This window comes from Erithacus rubecula, assembly GCF_903797595.1.
Source record: "Erithacus rubecula genome assembly, chromosome: 21".
Lineage (NCBI taxonomy): Eukaryota > Metazoa > Chordata > Aves > Passeriformes > Muscicapidae > Erithacus > Erithacus rubecula.
The window spans coordinates 264,336-284,546 of NC_136673.1; positions in this window are offsets into that span (position 1 = coordinate 264,336).

Here is a 20,211-nt window from a genome sequence, read left to right on the forward strand (position 1 = left end):
CCCAACACAGCTCTGCCTCGTTATGCCCAGAGGTGTAAGAATAGCTGTGAACAGCTAATAAGAATCAATGCTATTGGAGACATCTGGTTCAGCTTTCATTTTTCAGTGTTATTAGTGCTTATTGGTACAAGGCTCAGGAATGTAGCCAATCCCTTTGAAGTGGAGTGTATTGTAGGGCTGGAGGCATTGTGAGCCTTGTTGATGACCCTGTGTGTAACCTTTCATTTAAACATCTGTAATGCACGGAATGAGAAAGGCCTCCTGAAAGAGAGCACTGGTACACTGGAAATCTTGTTGCTGGCATTTTAGTATTCATTTTGGATTTTGTAATCTCCAAACAAGAAACAAATCCTTTAATCTTTCAAGATTCTTTGATTTTTGAAAAAATATTTTACTCTGGTCATGTGAAGGCATCATTGTTCTTTCTGTTATTAATGGGTAATAAAGGTCCTTAATCTGTGCACATTAGAAGCAACCAGGGAAGATCCAGCTCTTTGACCTCAGCCTGGAAAACAGCAGAGACCCAGTGGAGCTGAAGTCAGCTGCCCCTGTGTCTTGTTCCCCTCCAAATCTCACCACATGCATCTACAGCAGCTGGAGCAGGAGCACAATTTGACTGGTGGATAAATGGATCTGCACAAACCCCGAGAGAGGTTTCCAGGGCGTTTTGCAGAGCACGGGGAGGGCAGCACAGCCTTGGGAAGCTCGGGGGTCAGAGCAGCAGAGCAGCACGCTGAGCTCGGGGCTGTGTGTGCCGAGCTCTGGCTGGTGTGGGCACAGACTGTCACAAGGGCAGCAGCGATGGCATCTGCAGCAGGCTGGGACACATGATTTGTGTGACAGCCATCACTGCTCTCAGCACAGAGCTGGGGCACTTTGATCTGTACACGAGAAAACTTTCTGAGCTCGCTCCAACAGTCTGATAAAATCAGTTCCCTCCCTCCACCTGCGAAAGGCACTTTTATCAAGACAAAGAGAGGCTCCCCCGGCTGCCGAGCGCTCAGTGCCGCGTGGTACCGGCGGCTGCTCCTTCGTGGAGGGCAGCACAAAGTTCTGCTAATCCTCTGCACAGATGCTGCAAATCTATCAGAGTGTTTATCTCGCCATGGGTGATGCAAGCCCTCCCTCCAGTTGCCTCGAGGGGAAGCAAGGACTGTGTCTGCTCTCTTTCTCGGACTGGAGTTTTGGGATGAGGCTGCTGCCCAAACAGCCAGAGGAAACTCCAGGAGCTGGCATGGGTCAGTAAAAGACCCTGGCGCTCCCTGCCTCCAGCACGGGCAGAGAAATGCAGAGGAGAAGTGGAACCAGCCATGCAGCACCAGACAAACAGCAGGGTGGGTGAACGGTGCCCGTGGAACCCCCTCGCTCCTCTGCTGCTCATTGAGTGGGGATGCTAGCCTGGATTTTACAACTATTAGTGTGAAGACTGAACTCGTTAACTCGTGGGGTTTTTATACAGTGATTAATACAATTACTGACTTGTACCTAAATGGAAATAGTCACAAATATTAGCAAGAATCGAAGTATAATAAAAATAGGCCAATGGTGAGATGAAAAAAGCGGCAGAAGTTGGTTGGCTTAAAAAGGAAGATGTTATAGCAGACTTATAAGTGAGAGAGGAATTACCCAGGATCATAAAAGCAGAAATGATAGAAGGAATGAATAATGGCAAAGCTTGGGCTGGAGGTGAGAAAGTCTCAGAAGCAAAGTGTCAAGTGTATCACTAAGGACATTTAAATCTACTAGAACAAGGTAAAGCAGAAAATGTCTTCTGAATGAAACACCTTAGTCCTTTGGGGTGAGATAGTGGATGTTGAGTGCCAGCAAGTTCTGTCTTTTTGTTTGCTGCTGGAACATAACTTGGCATCACGTGTGAAGAGGACAAGAAGTGTTGTAGTGATCATCCTGAATGCTGTGGACAAGGTAGGATGTGGATTTAGTTACAGATGTGCACCAGCACAGAAAGTATGTATTTTCTGCAGCAGAAATATGCATTTGGTTAAAAGTTGTCCCTTTCAATTCCTATTTGCAGGAACTCTTGAATAGCAACATAAGCAACAAATCAAGTAAAGCTACCAAGATAATTTTTTTTCCATGTGGAAATACTGATCAATGATTTACTTTAACATCTAGACACTTAAAAATTGTTTCCCAGTACAGATTGCAAGGATATGTTTTAAACCAGGAACACTCTTTCACTGTTAATCCATATAAGAATGAATTAATATATTCTTCACCTCATGACAAAGAAACAAGGTGGCACATTGGGGTAGTGTGTAAAAATGCAGAACAAAGAAAACCAGCCCACCATGACAGTGGAAATAAGAAAACTGCACATTCCTCTGCCTGGGGCTTCTTCGCACCTCAGTATCCTTAATTATGTTCCAGGGTATTTTGGCATTCCTTCTATTTGCATTCAGATCTTTCATCAGGAAGTTAATGTTCTCAGAGCAAGTAAGATCTCAAACCCCATAAATCCTGATGTTTAATACGTTAACGATATAGAGATAAGTATTTAATTTTGCTTTATGCATGACAGAGAAGCCAATGACAAATAGCACTGAGTAATATTTATGAGTTCCATGCCTGAAGGAATAATAAGCACCTTAAATTATTGTAAATTCCAACAAGGCACATACATTGAAGGCTTTATAAAACTTTATACTCTATGTATGTTAACTACCACATTGTTCTCCTTACCATAGTTCAGCTTCTGGAGTTTCCAGCTGCTGTGATTGCACTGCAGCATCTTCCCAAGCTGAAACAATCAGTGGGAATGTATCTAAATGTCCTTCTTGATGTTGTTCTGGCCTTCAGGTTCCAGCTATGTCCTGGAAAGTTCCATGAAAAGGGTAATAACAAAATTTATTGCAGTGCTAAGAAAGTAGCATATGGTTACTGTGTGTCTATCACAACTAGGAACAAAATAGGGTTCAACTTTCCTTCTCTTTTATTATTTGAATATTAGCTTTACATGCCAGCTTTGCTGACCAGCATTTCCTGGGCTTGCTGAAGAGCAGCTGGAGAAAGGAACCTCACACATCCAGGTGCACAGCAGCAATTTCTACATGAATCTTACACCAGCTCAGCAGAATGAAGAGCTGACAGTGCTCAGGTGTGGGAGCTTGCAGGGCCCAAAGCTGCTGGGATTCCCTGTCCCTGGGCAGAGCCACTGCAACATTCCCCTCTCCTTTGAACAGCCATGGGTGAAGCTGTGGGCTGTGCTGCTCAAGGCTGAGCAGCTCAGGGAATGCCAAGTCTGCTGTTGTTTTCTGAGGCTGAGCGTGGGGACTCCCTGGCAGGGTGTGGGAACCTAGGGCTTGGTATCAGGGCAATAAATCCACATTTGGGGCCCTTGTCTACCACTGTGGAAGATCAGCTTCATGGCTTAGACAGTTTTTGCTAGCGTTCATTTAGGAAAAATGAATAACAAAGCATGAACCATTTGGTGCTGCAACGAGACTTTTGAAAACGTATTTCAGAACTTTGCTTCATGAGGGTATGGGGCACTCCTGACTTTCTGCACTGTTTTACCAGAATGCTCTGAGGACCCTCCAGCCTCTGCTAGAATGGCTGAGTCATCTGAATGTGGAAGAGGAGCAACCAAGCAAGGCTTAAATCCTCCGAGTAATTCTCTACTCTTCAAACTAGTAAAGACATTTCTCTGCAAGGAGAATTCTCCTGCACTCCCAAACAAGTATTGCAAGAGATTATTTAAAACACTGCTGTCAGTGCCTTCGAGCACTAAGCCTGATTAAGTCTCTCTCATGTCTTGGGGGACTGCACATGTTTGCTTTCAGGAGGATGGCAAAGCCAGCACTGCCAGGAGATCCGTGTCAATGTGTGAGGTACCTCTGCAGTAGAAATAACAGCCAGAAATTGGTAGCTGGTGCTTATAATTTAGACCCAGGAAGCTAAGATTGACATTTGTTGGCAGCAGGTTTGTTGTGGTTAAATATCTTTTTTCTTTAGCCCATGAAAAATACTCACACAAGAATTACTTGATCCACAGCAGAAGAATAGGATTAGCATCAGGAAGAGGTGTCTGGTGGCAGCTTCAGCAGTCCAAGCTTCCCTCCCTGAATGGGATTCATTCTTCCCCTGCTGAGCCAGTGGGAAGCCCTTGCTCCTGCAGGAAGGTGCAGGGAGGGCTGCTGCAGTGTTGTTTTTTGCTCTCATGTTTTGCCCTTTTGCAGGGGTCAAGAGTTCTTCCATAACACTCACTCCGGGCTAGAGGTCTCAGCATAAGGAGCCTGCTTGGCACGTCCCCTCAGAAGGGGTTTTGTACGTGGGCTGGTGGAGCCCTGAAATGCTTGTCAGCCCAGCACTGTTTGTTTATTCCAGGTTCACTGGAAGGAGACCTCACTTCCCTCTCCAGCCCGGCCTGGCTCCGTGTTTCACACATTTTCTTACCCCAGCCTATCTCAGTGAGGTCTGTGCCCCAGCCAGGCTGGCACAGGCACAGGAGCCAGAGCCAGGTAGCTGCCCAGAGTGGGACAGGCTGCAGTGGAGCTGATGGGGGTCTGAGTGCCAGCCCAGAGTGGGACAGTGGAGCTGATGGGGGTCTGAGTGCCAGCCCAGAGTGGGACAGTGGAGCTGATGGGGGTCTGAGTGCCAGCCCAGAGTGGGACAGTGGAGTTGATGGGGGTCTGAGTGCCAGCCCAGAGTGGGACAGGCTGGAGTGGAGGGGGTCTCAGTGCCAGACAATGGACGAATCCTCTTTGCCCATTGTGACCCCCACCAGCCAGTGCAGGTTCCTCGCCCTCGCAATCGAGGACAAAAGTCTTTTCTCCAGGCCTTTATTGGCTGTCACCAAGCTGGCTGGTGCAGCTGGGATCAGCCCCACAGCTGATCCTCCCTCCCCCGGGCCATTCCTCCTGCTCGGCCGGGGTCACCCCGACAATGGGGAGCTGCTGTGCTGTGCCACGGCTGTGGGGCTGCAGCCTGGACAGAGCATGTGTGTGTCCTCCCCCTGGGTGTGCAGGGCCTTCATACCTTTGTCTGCTCTGCTTCATTGTTGGGCAAAGTGCAAGAAGGGGAGATGCCCCTGCCTGGAAATACAGATGCATTGTGACATAAAGGGGATGAGACAGGCACAGTGAGCCTTGTCCCAGCTCAGCACAGGTGCAGGAGGCTGTCACAGCAGCTTCTCCCTCCCTCCAGGGTTCTGCAGGCACAGTGCCCTTCACCAAGCCAAGCCTGTTCCATGGTCAGGAGCAGCTGCCTACTGGAAGGTGTCAGGAGAGTCTGGCAGTTCCTCTGCAGGTTGCTCTCCGTGCAGGAGACAACAGGCAGGTCTGAGTAACCTGCAGCAGACAAGCCACCAGAAAACAGTGATCAGAGAGCAGTGATGTTCTGTTTTCCTCTGTTGGAACTTCGGTTCCCCAATGTGTTTGATGTAGGTGCCCTGAAAACATAGAATAATTTTTTCCACTCTCTGTGTTTTTGTGGTTACCTTTCTCCCAGCTTGGGAGCCAGCAAGCAGATCCCAGCATGTCCACTTGCTACTACCCACTTGTGCCTCAGCAAGACACAGCACAACCTGTGCTTGTCTCGTTAGGACCTAACCTGGTTACTGCTTCCCAGCATTTACCTAGTGAGCGTTTCAGAAAATTACTGCCTTGTGTCCTCATTTCCATAAAGCTACTGCTACCAAGAGCATCACAGCAGCTGGCTGCTTTTCCCACACTTCATCATATGTGATGACTAAACTGCATTTATTCTGCATATCCATCTAAGCAACTGCCTGTGTTCACACCTGCACTGAACACCAAAGGGACAATGCCCAGTGGTATGGGTTAAATAAAAGTATGCCCTTGCCAGATCACCACCAAGGAGCTGGGAAAAGGTCAAAACTGCAATGGTGCCTTCCCCTTGTCCCTGCTGTTATGACTGTTATTAAATCTTCCATGCAAAGAGCAGCAGAGGCTGATAAGCATCCTGAAAGGGATGATTTAACTTGTATTTACCTATGCATATAAATCCGGCTTGAGACGACACAGGCACCTAACATTAAAGAAATGAATGGTTCTTAGTTCATCTACTATTATGGAATAATGTATTCCCTGATTTTTTCAGGTGTCATTGGATTATTGATAGTTATTGTGTTCTATCTGCATATCAGTGCTTGTACTCCCTCTGCAAAAGACACTCACCTGGGAGCCTGTGGAAATCCAATACATATTCAGGATTCTAAACAATTCCTGCCTGATGTATTCAAACACAGCAGCAGAATTTCATCACCTATCTCACCACCAAATTCTTTTCAGATCTTATCTTTTCCAGTCATAAGCTAAAAAAGATGCATGATACAATATCCTAGCAGTGCTGCAGGGGATGTGACTCCACCAGTAATTTGTGAGATAGATGTTGGGAGTGCCCCTAACTAAAACTGTTTGAGGATAAAATTACTGAGCACAGTGCTGAAATGGTGCATCACCCACTGGCCTGGTCCAGGATTTCCAGGGGGCTTCTAGGAGCTACATGCCAAAGTGCTACTGAATATCAGTGGGAATTTTGTTTCTAATTCAGTTGCCTGAAACCAAGCTAATCCTTCCCAAAATGTTTCTTTCAGGTTTTGAATGGTGATTACATTAGAAATCCTATGGACTTTGATCATAGCAGACAACATTTGTTTTGATGTGGTAGAGCTTTGATAGCCACATCAACATGAAATCAAAAGAAAAGAAAAATTTGGAGATTTGTATCAGTTTACTATGGCAGCTATTCATAAAAATTTCTGATAGAATTGGTGCATATGTGATATTTATGTACAGTCAGAGAAGCACAAGCCAGGGCACCAAGTTCTGATGCAAAATTGAGGTGTTGTTAAAGACAAAAAGACTTAAGCATTCCCATAGTAGAAACTATGACACCTGTGAACCCCTGTTCCAGAGCAAACCGGGGGTCCAGGAGTTGCCATGTCCTTCACTTGCCACCACAGGTGACAACATGAGTATTTTTAACAGAGACAAGAAACATCAGCTGGTTTCTGACAGAACATCAGCAACATGGGCTGTGAGTTGGGACTTGCTGAGTTGTGGCTGCTGGTTCCCTAGAGAAGGACAGGATCTGTTTCCATCCCAGAGCAGGAGTGCAGGGCCCCTGTGCCCCGAGGAACCCAGTCCTGCCCCCACCAGCACCCGGGATTGGCCACAGGGGCACTGAAGGTTTTTGCATCTCTGGGGGACAAGGTTTCCCTTTTGTCAGCCACAGTGTGTGAACAGGAAAGACCTGCATGACTGATGGGGAGGAAAGAATATTTGTACCTTGCATGTTGGAGAAATGGTTTGGGAGCAGTGAATCCTTGTGCAAATGCTGCTCTGAGGTCCTGCCCAGGCAGGGGCTGTGCTGGTGCTGCCCTGCCAAAGGCAACTGTGAGGAGCATCCTCTCCCCATGCAGCACCTGACCCCGGCACACGGAGCAGGGCAGTTTCTGCCAGTGGGACACAGCAGAGTCTGACACCAATGCTGCCTTTAATGCAATTATTAGTGCAGGAGGGCCAGCTTTTCCTGCCCCTGGGCATTTCCTGGAACTGGCAGTGTACAGGGGTGCTCAGGTGGAGCAATGGGCACCTTGTCTGAGCACGCCTTACCTGGAGGGCCTCTCACCCTACTGGACCTGTGTTCACTGAGCTGCTGTTTTATCTCTCTGGATTTTGATTGCAGCATGTGTCCTCGACTGACTTTCCTCTGCACTCTGTGTCACTCAAACCAGGCTCTGCTCAGCCTGCTGCTGTCACCAGTATCTGTGAATCCGCCCACCCCAGGTATGATGCTCATCATTTAACATCCTCTTCTGCTTCCCTTCACGCTTCATTTTTCATGCTCTTAGCAGCTATAACAAGTCTGAAAAGTAAATGATGAGGAGCCTGAAGTATGCAAAGAATGACTATTTGATTCTCCTGCAACACTGGGAAAGAAAAGCCACAAACACCTTTGAATTTTCACATGTATAAGATCTTGTTCGTGCCACACCCATGCTGGGCTCAGAAACACAAAACATGCCAACTTATATCTATAGGAAAATCAGAACAGGTACCTGGAACATAATGAAGTTTTGCAAGAGCACTTTTGAGGAAAAATAGGCCTTATTTAGATATTCCTAATTATAATTAAGAAATAGAAAATAAAATAATATTTGCATAGAAATGTCATGTCAGGTAAACTTTGTATTTACTTTTCAGTTGTATTGAAATAGCAATGTTCTAATTACATTTTCATTTATAAAACCTTTAATCAGTCATATGTGCATTTGGTTCAATAATTTCAGACTGTTTTTCCCAGTGCTCAGAAAGTTAGCTTTCCATTCTAGTCTGCTAGATTTTTTTCTACAATACAAAAGTCCTTTTTTCTCCAGTGTTATCAAGTTTGACAAAGCAAAATAATTATGATTAATAAAACACTACCTTTGCTTTGACTAAACCTGTTTGGGTTTATTGCCTTATTCTGTAGAGATTTGTTTTCCTTCTTGCAATTGTTACTTTTGGTACAGAAGCACAAATACTCTGGACTTGCAGAGCAGCTTCAGCTGTCACAGACTCTGCTCTGGCAGCTGACTGAGGCCAGGAGCAGCTCTGCCTTCCCTGTGCCCTGGCACGGCTCCTTTGGGACTGGGAGAGCAGAAAAATGCAGGGAAAGGCAGCTCTGGGGCAAAGCAGGGACCAGCAAGGCTGGCTGGGTCTGTCAGGGGCAGGGCAACTGTGAAGTCCTGCCCATCGAGAGGGGACTGTGGTGTCTTGGCTCTTCAGGGCACCCCTTCTAACAGCTGAATGCTGCTACCTGCTTTTAGAAGACTAGAAAAGAAAGAGACTTCTTTATTAGAAGCTGAAAATTACTGGATGCAGTAATAGGTCTGGTGTGGAAGTTTGAATAACAGTTTGAACATGTGAATTAAGGTTCAGAAATTTATTGTGATGCCCTCAGGGGCATGTCTTTGCAGTAGCTCTGTGTAGAGATAAGCAAGGTACCATGAGAATGAATCCCTGCTTTCTGTAGCTACGGTAATTTGGGCTAATTATGGCAGGCTGAGCACCACCCTGGTGCTGAACAGAGAGCTGTGTGTAAATTCAAAATAACTAAGCTGTCAACTTCAGTGAGTTCCTCATCCAAAAGACCTCACTTGCAATCACCTGTGGAAAAAAACTGCTTGCACAGACAGGCCATCCTGAGAGCATCCCAAGGCACGAAGGAAACCTTTGGGCTCTGGAGCAGATGCAGTGCTGGGAGCTCCTGCCAGAGTGCCCCGGGGTGTGCGGGGTGCCCAGCTCTGCCAGCCGGGTGTCCAGCTCTGCCAGCCCGGTGTCCAGCTCTGCCAGCCCGGTGCCAGCCGGGTGCCAGCCCGGTGCCCAGCTCTGCCAGCCCGGTGTCCAGCTCTGCCAGCCCGGTGCCAGCCGGGTGCCAGCCCGGTGCCCAGCTCTGCCAGGTCGGTGCCCAGCTCTGCCAGACGGGTGTCCAGCTCTGCCAGCCCGGTGCCCAGCTCTGCCAGCCCGGTGCCAGGGTGCCTCGGAAGGGCAGAGCAACCCCCGCGCCCTGCCCGAGCCCGCAGAGCCGGGCCGGGTCTCCAGCACTCCGCACACGATGAAAGGTGGGATCTGCCACCTTCCCTGCCCAGCCCAGCCCAGCAGTGCCCCAGGCTGCCTGAGTCACCGCAGCAGCTCTGGCTGTTTGCTTTGGGAAGAAGCAGCTCCCCAGCGCCTGTCTCTGCTCCAGCTCCGCTTGCTGAAGTGATGAAACCCAGCGCAGAACCAGCCCGACGCTGCTGCTGTGCAGGATTCTGACAAAGCTGCCAGGTATGTGGAAGGGGAAGGGCTAGGCTGTGCTCACATGCTCCAAAAGCAGTTAAGAAACCTGAAAACACAGCACAATCTGATGTAAACAAACAAGTTCTGCATATTCTCCTTTCCCGAATATTCAGGAGCCTTTAAAGAATTGGGTGTGTAATTGAAAGTAGCCGAAGGCAGCTCTGCGCTGTGCTGGCAGCGCTTACGCGGCCGATCACCCCAAGTTTCACTTGGCAGCCTGTCAGGGCTGCGCTTTCCGCACGGCGAGCAGTCCCTGACACAGCCCTGAAAACCGCATTGTCTCCTGCCACCGACACTGATCTCAACAGGCTGGAAGAGAATTTTTCCTTTCTTTGCTTCAGCCTTGCCACCGAGTCGCTTGTCTGAAAAAGCAGCGTCCGGCACCAGGAGCCTCTTGAGTTCCAGAATCTCACCTGCATTTTCACAAGAGAGAGAGTCCCTTGTATTCTGCCCTGTCCTTTGGGGCACAGCGCCTAATGTCAAGGGGTCCTGGTGTCAGGAAAAGATCTGAACCTGCTCGTTTGGATTTGGGAAGACCACTGATGAGAAAATGTGACGCTTGCAAGGGATGCAATTGTTCTGAGAAAGAGAAGGATTTGGTGCTGCAAAGCCAGAGGAAGGAGCTGCAGGAGCAGGGCTGGCTCCAGAACTCAGCTGGGCTTCCCTGCCATGACCCACACTTCTTCCTCTGATGGGCCACAGAGGAAAATCATCCCGGGAAAGAAAGAAAGAGAATTCAGTAGGTTTCAAGATGATGAACAAACCATGAGGTGGGGGCAAGATGTGCCTCTTACAATTCTGCACGGAGGGAACACAGAAACTTCTCCTTTCCACCATGGTGGCTCAACAGCGCTCTTAAATTCACTGCATTTCACGTCTCTTGAGATAAAGTCCCGCTTTTGATGACTTTGTTCCATGCTAAAAATAACTTTTTAACTGAAATATGACAAGATAAACAGAAACTCCACAACATGGGCAGACACATGATACTAGAATGTGATATGTTTTTCTAGTATCATTGTTTTCATTCATGTGTATGCTATTTCCTTCCTACTTGCATAACAAAAATATGTGAAAGCACTACAGTGCTCCTGAGAGCTCCATCCTAGGGAAACCATTTGAGTGGAGCCAGCAAGAGCAATTCTCCTGACTAAATCAAGAAGGAGCCATCATTAAAAAAAAAAAAAAAAAAAAAAAAGTTGAAAAGAAAAAGTAGCAGTATCTCTAAAAGTAGTAATATCTCTTCACATAATTGATTTCTGTTGTTTTGGGGGATAAAGGATGCTTTTTTCACTCATCATTCTTATAAGGGACATGAAAGTCCAGCTACAATACAAACCACATTGTTTACCAAAACCACAACCAAGTGCGTTTCTGGTTCCTTCTGCAGCAAGCTTTGATGTCAAGTGGCGTTCCCAGCATGGAGACAAATTTATTTATTCATTAATTTAATATATTCAATAAGCCAACCAGCACACAGACTTATTCTTTACAAGTAATTAGAATGTATTACAAGCATACAAATGTGCCTAAGATTGAGAACTTGGGTTATAATCTAATGAAAATATTGTCACTGAATTAATTTCCTATGTGGTGCCAGACTCACAGAATAAAAAGTATATTGAAAGTCTTCAGAGACCTACTGTCAACAGCCCAGCACTACCTCTATTTTAAGCAGCAGAAGATTAGATTTCAAAAGCCTGTTCTTTTTCATGCATGTTCTAGTTGTCTTAGAGTAATCTGCTGTACTTAAAAGGACTCATGAAAGTTTCAGAAATTAAGAAAGTTAAGAAAGAGGATTTTTGCTCCAAATATAATTAAAATCAGTACTTTATTATTAATCACTTATCTATTACTTAAAATATATTTATTTATTAGATTTTTTATGGTGCTATTGATTGATTATTAGCCATTAGTCATTAAAAATGCACTGGTCCCGCAGAGTGGAGTTCAGCTGTCAGCTTACCGGGCTCCAGCAGTGGTTCCTCCCTGTGCACTCAGAGACTGAGGTGGGTCCGACTCCGGGGCTGATCTTTGCCAGCCTGCCCTGCACACAGCCCCGCTGGTGCCAGCCCGTGCCCAGCCATCCACTTCACCCTCGCTGAGACTGTAATCTCTGCGTGCTTTGCAAGGGACTGTTGGTGCAGCACTGAGGAGAGAGGTGTTTTTAAGCGGCATTTAAGAACAGGACGGATGATGTCAGTAACACAAACCCTCCGCAAGCCAGGACAGACACGGGCTGCTACTGCTGCTCCGGGAACAAAGTCGGGCACAGGAACCGCAGCCGGCACAGGAACCGCAGCTGGAACAGGAACCACAGCTGGAACAGCGGCTCCAGCTCTGAGATGGCACAGGAACCACAACTGGAACAGGAACCACAGCTGGAACAGCGACTCCAGCTGTGAGATGGCACAGGAACCACAACTGGAACAGGAACCACAGCTGGAACAGCGGCTCCAGCTCTGAGATGGCACAGGAACCACAACTGGAACAGGAACCACAGCTGAAACAGCGACTCCAGCTGTGAGATGGCACAGAAAGCACAGCTGGCACGGGAACCACAGCTGGCACAGCGGTTCCAGCTGTGAGACGGCACAGGAAGCACAGCTGGCACACGAAGCACAGCTGGCAGAGGAGCCATAGCTGGCACAACGGTTCCAGCTGTGAGATGGCACAGGAAGCACAGCTGGCACAGGAGCCACAGCTGGCACAGCGGTTCCAGCTGTGAGATGGCACAGGAAGCACAGCTGGCACACGAAGCACAGCTGGCAGAGGAGCCACAGCTGGCACAGCGGCTCCGGCCCTGCGCTCGGATCAGACACAGACACCCGTGCAGAGCTCCAGCCCCGCCGCAGCCGCATCCCCGCAGCATCCCCATAGCACTGTGCCTTCCAACACACCTCCGTCCCCTCTGCCTGCTGCACAGCCTGGGGGCTCCTCCCTCCGTAGAGAAGGGAAAAAAGGGTTTAAGTTATCCGGGGCTATGCAATTAATTGTTTTTAGTCAGATGTATTTTGCCTGCTCCGGTACGCAGCAGGCTTCCACCGCTGTGCCCGGCTAGAAAGATGTTTGCCACTGGGAGGATAATTACCTGTTTTCTCCTCTCAGCCCTAAAACAAAAGGTTTCCGCACGGTGCTGAAGTGTAAAGAAAGATCAAGGGAATGCTCGGGGTTCCCTGAGAGCACTTGAGTGCAAAGCTTATCAGCGGCTCCTTATCCTTATCTAATCTGACAACACAGGTGTGAGGGGATGCCCCAGCTGGGACGGATCTCGGTAACCTGATCAGGAGTAACTCACTGTGGGCTGCTGGACACCAGTTTACCCTCAGCAGCTGAACAAAGGGACGATTTAAGCCTGCCCGAGAGGCGCTGGTAGCCGGGGGGACCTTGGCTGTGCACAGCCCCCAGCCCCTGCACAGCCCCCGATGTGCTCCCGTGGGGAGAGAGGCATCACACACAGGGTGCTCAGAGGGAAAAGGCATGTCATATCCCGTGTTCCTCATTTCAATAATACAGGTGGCTCACTGTGAAACATCTTCCAAAAACCCCAAAACTCTGCGTCCCACATCCTTGCAGCAGTGGCAGAGCCAGAGCAGCAGCCTGTGCTTTCACTGCTCTGGGGAAAGGTCCCTGTCCCATGGCTGGGGCAGAGAAGTTCATGGCTGAAAGGGCTAGTATCTGGCTGCAGGCAGGGTCACAAAGCAGAGAGGTGGTCTCCCCAAGCTCAGCCCAAAGTGCCATGAGGAGAGGTGGACATCAGTGCATTCTCAATTCTGCTCCTCTGTCTCCCTCACCTTCCTCATTTCCAGCTCCCTGCGTGTGCTCCCTGGGCCCCACCACCTAAGGGGAGGAGGCAGCATGCCAAAACAGTGCCTGGAGCACTGAACTGAAGCAGCAAGAGAGATAAAAATTGGGGGAGAATTGTGTTGAGCTCCAAATTAGGTTGATTGTTTATTCCTGAAATAGCATTTCAGGTGGAAAGCTGTAAGGAGCCCTTCAGTGCCCTACCCTTTTCTACAGTAAGTTGAATGGAAAAGTGGCTCTACTCTGACAAAACCAGGTGAATTCTATCTAAGGCCTGTTCAAAAGTAAAGTATCACAGCATGTGGAAAGATTTGTTTGGAAGGGGAGGGACACAGAAGGACATGACAATGACAAAAATCTGTGTCACTGATGGATGATACGGGGGGTTTGAGCCAGGCTCCTGTGCTTTATGAGCCTGTCCCTCCTGTCAGCTGCATCAAAAACATTGCTGTTATTGCCTTACAGAATCCTTTCTGCTTTGCACATCACCTGGACTGTGCCAGAGTCTGGCCAAGCCCTACTTGCCTGCTGCTCCTAGGAACTGGCTCTGCCCTCTCAGGCACAAGGGATGGCATGAGGATTTTGGAGCCAGCAGATGCTCAGATCCCTGCACGGTTCCCTGTGGATGCACCACCCCACAGGCTTACAGAAATATCTCTTCACTTCCACACTTTGGCTAAAGGTGAGAGAATGTGGTGCACTCCTGCTAACTAAAGAAGGTCAAGACACTGTCAGTGTAACTGCAGATGGCAAAGACTCTGCCACCCTTCAGTGAAACCTGCATTGCTCTGTTCGTGCTGTGTTTACAGAATTCTCCACTTTTATTCTCTTTGCAGTTTGGGATGAAGTTTGGCCATGTCCAGCTGCAAGAGCCACACTGACCTGTCTGACAAAAACGTGGCCAGGGCAGATGAGAGCCAGCAGGGCTGTGCAAGGAGCTGCAGGCCAAGGGCATGTGCAGATCATTTCTGAATTTAAGGTCTTCCCACATACAACTGACTCCATGCCATCACTTTATCCAAGTGATTCATATTTAGTTCCAAATTATGAGGAAAAACCAGTTGAAGCTGCAAATGGTGGCTGTGGCTTTGACAAATACTGCAGGCCAAAATCATTAGTAAGCTTTCAGGGAGAATTGTTTCATTTTCCCATCATAAATAAACAAAGAAATAGCATTTCTATCACCTCATTTCAGAATGTACCTGCAGGTTCTGGGGCTAATTATCATGTTCTTTCTGTGATGGAAAATAGCCCTACAGCATCTTAACTGCAAAATTTGGTTTTCAGGAAAGAACGGTTTTCTGAGGACATAAAAATGTTTTTCATTCTTACTGAGTAATTGGTTTATATTTGAGTATAAATAAATGAGAAGCAAGCATGCCATCTATTTCATAGCATTTGATGTACAATCATTTATACAGTGGGGCCATACTCATAATATTTCTTTTATGTTATTAAAATTACTGATAAAACACTAGACATTCATTTGTTACACCACTTCCAAGTGCACGGGAGGATGAACAAATGTGTTTTCATTATAAGAGGTAATAATAATTAAGAGTGACAGAACCTTATCCTCAGGATCTGCCTCCCAGCAGCAGTTTGGCTGATAAAGAACCAGAAGTTAAGATAAGGCAGCAATTATTAAGACAAATCTTTTGAAGGGCTGTTTGAACTGCTGTGTCCAGCAGATAATCTGATTTTCCAAGGTGCTGGGGGCGGGGGAGGCTGCATGGGGAGCAGTACCCAGGTGCACCACCAGCCCCTTGCACCGGCATTTCACCTCCAGCCATTCCCCTCTCTTCTGCTTTTGTTTGCTACAGCTGTGGCACATAAATCAGTCTCCGTTCTGTCTCACTGACACCAAAGAGAAACAGAGCACAAACAATGCACAACACCAGGCCCCAAATGTATTCATCCTTTTTCTTTTTCCTCCCTTTTTTTGTGATCCCTTTCACCTGTTTTTGGGGGAGATTCAAAAATAGCTACGGGCAACTCTAATTCTTTCTTCATAAATATTAGATGCACACAGAGCATGAATATTTGAGTAGCTAATTCTGACTTAGGTGAATCCAATTGCTAATGGCAATTCATTTTTCCTCAGTGACATTCCACCAATAACCAGTGTGAGTGGGACAGGATGATGCAGTTTGGAGCTGGAAAGCAAAAGGGAATGAAACGAGAAGCAAAACTGCTTTATTGATTTAGTCCTCAGGTGGGACTCGGGGCTGTGCCTCCTCCCTTAGCCTGGGGAGAGTTTGAGCAGGGAGATCTGTGCTCAGCAGTTACATGAGGATCTTGAGGAACTAAACAGGGGGAGAAGTTTTAAACTGATTTTCATTATGTCGCTGAGATCCCGCCTCTCGCTGTGTTGTGCCCTTTGTGGTGCGACCATGATGTGCAAACTGAGAGGCTGGAGAGCCTCAGTGCCAGCCCAGCCTGGCACAGCCCTGCCCTGCTGCTGGGATGGTTCTTGGGCTGGGCTGGCCTGCCCCAAGCAGGTGAGCCCAGGGGATGTGCTGACCTGGCACAGCTGTGGGAACAGGGCTGTGCCTTCCTGACTCTGGGTCATCTGTAAAACTGAATGCTTTCATTTCTATTTAAAAAATTGACATTGTGACTTGATGTCCCAGGCATAGAAAAGAAATGTGGTGTGAACCTAGGGAATAGCAATGAGTAATCAGATGTGATCAGACCAAACCTCAGCTGAGGTTCCATGTTTATGTTTACACAGCCCAAGAGACACAGCAAGTATCCAACATTTAATACCAGTCTTGAATTTGCCATTACTATGTGTATACTTTACAACTGGCTGCTAATACTTGCACACTTGTGTGCTTTAGCATGAGGCTGCCCTTGCATGTGCATTGCACAGGGAGGATCCCACCAGGTCTCTGAAATGCAACTGCTCTGCCAGGGCTGGGTTTGGGCTGGCACCTGTGCCCGGCCAGCCAGAGCAGCCAGCACGTGTCACAGTCTGTGTCACAGTCTGTCCCCATCCTGCAGCACAGCTCTCAACCCTCAGGGCCCAAAAGCACAGCAAAGGAGCCTCTGCCACCACCCGTGTCCCTCCCCAGGCAGCCTGGGCTCCCATTCCACAGCTCTGAACCGTGGAGGCAGCGCTCAGCTGTCCCTGTCCTGTCCTGCTCCTGTCCCGTCCCTGTCCCTATCCCTGTGCTTTCCCTGTCCATGTTCCCTGTTCCCTGTGCTGTCCCTGTCCCTGTCCCTGTCCCTGTCCATGTTCCCTGTCCCCGTCCCTGTCCCTGTGCTGTCCCTGTCTCTGTGTCCCTGTCCTGTCCCTGTCCTGTCCCTGTCCCTGTCCCTGTGCTGTCCCTCTCCTGTCACTGCCCCTGTCCTGTCCCTGCCCTGTGCCTGTCCTGCCCAGAGCACTGCTGCCAGTCCCAGGACACAGAGAACACACTCTCAGTCTGCAAAAGCAAGGAAAGAACTGCACACTGAGAGAAAGACCTGCTTAGTTTACAGGTTGCTTTTATTTACAAATATACTGAAGTGTAATCTCTCTCTTTTTTTCATTTTTCTGTTTTTGTTCAGACTCTGTGTGTGTGTGTGTATGTGCACGTGGGAAGGAACGTGATGCTTGAGAAACTCATGGATCTTAGCTGCCAGCAATGGTGGCAGGAAAAAAATTGAAGTGAAATGAAATTTAAAAACACTAATAAATAATTTAATAATGACAAATAATTAAATTAAAAAAATTCCAATCTACATACATTATGGTGGTTTCTTTCCAACACAGAGAGAAAGGAGCAGCGAATCTACAGTGAAAGGAGCTGGTTAAGTATGAGAGAGCACAGTCATATTTTTTACAAGTTAAACAAATTGTAACAGACAGCTACAAAATACTACATTTTGATAACATAAATACAGAATATATAAATATACAAGTAATACAGCCATACACAGCTAAAAAATAGGGTGTTCACCTAAAAACAGAGTTCCCAATGCAAAGTATCTGGCAGCCCCTTCACAGCTGCTGCTGCACAGAGCCAGAGTGTACCGAGCCAAGGTGATCCAGGGAAACATCCATCAGCGTGGGCAGAGCAGTCCCAGAGGGGCAGGACCCAGGTCCAAGCCCACCAAAGGCAAAGGACTTCAGCAAGGAAACGCGAAGATGTGCCCAGGCAGCAGCACGGGGCATGCAGCCCTGGCCCCAGGCTGCCCTGAGCCCAGGACAGGAGGGGCTGGGCAGGGGGCTGAGTGCCAGGGCAGCCTCTGGCCCAGGGGGCTGAGTGCCAGAGCAGCTCTGAGCCCAGGACAGGAGGGGCTGGGCAGGGGCTGAGTGCCAGGGCAGCCCCTGGCCCAGCACACAGGAGGGGCTGGGCAGGGGCTGAGTGCCAGGGCTGTCCCTGGCCCAGCACAGGAGGGGTTGGGCAGGGGCTGAGAGCCAGGGCAGCCCCTGGCCAGGTCCATGGGCTGGGCTGGGCAGGGCTGTGTAAAGCAGGGCCCCCAGCACTGAGCCTCTGGCACTGCAGCTCCCGCAGCCCTGCCCCTGCCCTGCCACTGCTGGGACCCAGCTCAGCTCCCCAGAATCTTTCCCTGCCTCCTGGTTCTCTGCTCATTGCTAGTGACTCCCAGGGAGAGGCAGAGCTCCTGTGACAGGCTCACAAGGTGCTCTGGTGGAGCCCAGCTTGCAGCACCCAGAGCTGGGCTCTGGAGCAATGGGCCCACCTCTGAGCCCTGGGACTGGGGGGAGTCCTGAGCACAGCAGGAAGAGTGGGCTCACTCATCTCTGGAGGGTTTGCTGGCACGAAGCACCTTCCCCATGACATGATGCACAGCGAGGTGCAATGACCCTTCAAAGGACCAGGCAATGATCACCTGAACCCTGCAGGGTGCATTTGAACAATCCACTGTGCAGCCAACACGAGCCACGTCTCAGGCATGGCTAGCTGTCACTGGGCCAAGTGATCTGGATGGTTTTGATGACAGAGTTTAAAGAAGAAAAGGAGGTCAAAATGCCCAGGATGATGTTTGAGTATAAGTGAGTGCAACCACCACCATTTATTTACAGCAAGTAATTGTCTTCAATGCTGTGACTGTGAAAGGTGTGCTGCCAGTGCCAGGGCTTGCCCCAGAGTGAGGTGAGGAGGGTCTGGGCAGCAGCACCCAGCTGGGGCTGTGCCCTCAGCAGCCCAGGGCAGTGCTGCTGCCTGGCCAGAGCCAGCTGGGACCAGCCCCAGGCACGCAGGGACCCTCCCTGCCACTCAGAGACCCTCCCTGGCACTCAGGGACCCTCCCTGCCACTCAGAGACCCTCCCTGGCACTCAGGGACCCTCCCTGGCACTCAGGGACCCTCCCTGGGCACTGGGAACTCTCTGCCACCCTCACACACCTGCAGCTGCACGTGGACTGCTGAGCTCGTACCCAGCATATTCATCCCGGCATCTTAATCACCTTTTTTATACATTATTGAGCACACTGGAACCTAATCAATCATCTTTTACTTAATTGCATCTTGTCACCACTTTAGCTGCACATGTATTCCTCGATCAGCCAAAACAATATGATGGAAACACTGTGAAGAGCTCACTTGATGCGTTTGTTAGAGAGGGGTTAATTTCCTAGGGAAATGATCACTGTAAGGTGCATGTAATAAACTGCTGTCATGACCTCTGCCCTTGGAGCTCCCATATGTGCAATCATGGTTTATGGTTTCTGTGAAAGTGCCAGATGCTAAGAATTTTTGGCAAGAATTTATCAATTTGACTCGATGTAAGGTATTACTGTGATATGGCCCATTAAACATTTTACTGTCACCTGATCGGGGACATTCCCTTGACAACAGAAGAGCAAAGCAGAAATCAAAGAGGTCAGAGGTTGCTGTATAATCTTTTACTGCAAGGTCCCAGGTTAAAACCACAATGATCACACACCAGTAGGGTAATTTTTTCCACAAAAAGAAAGTGACATTTATTTTACTTTAATGAACTTTGGCCTTTGCCAGCTATCACAGGCCCTCTGGAAATCCTTGCCTATGCATTCCTTCCCTGGACCAGCAGTGGCCCAGCATGGCATGGAGAATGCCACACCTGCCAAGGGCCTGGATGTGTGCCTGGAAGGTGGCAGAACATGGGGCAGCAAACAGCTAAGGCATCATCATATCACACACCAGGGAAGAGGGCAGAGTGTGCACAAGCATGAAAGAAAAAGGTGGCAAACAGTCATCCAAAAAATCAGCAAAGAATTATGCTTCAGCTATAAAAGGGGATGTCTGATTTTTTTCCTTGGAGATGGATTATTTTTCACCCATCCCAGACGCAGAGGTAGAGTTGGGACAAGGCAGTTCTCCAAACTGTAGGTCATGTTATAGTTCTCATACAAGTCCCAAAAATGCCATTTTGATCCTGCCAGTAACGAGCTCTGAAGCAAGGCTGTGCCTGTGTGAGGACTCTAAAAACTGGTGTGTCTGAGAGGTTTTCCTATGACTGCAAAGCAGCACAGCAGAGGGGAGAGGAGGGAAATGATTAATCCATTGGGATGGGTGGTGACAAATGACAAATGTTTACATGAGCCATATGAAACCTGCTTGTTCTGCCCTGCAAGCAGGGAGGATCACCTGAGTTCTTTATAGATGTTTGCTATC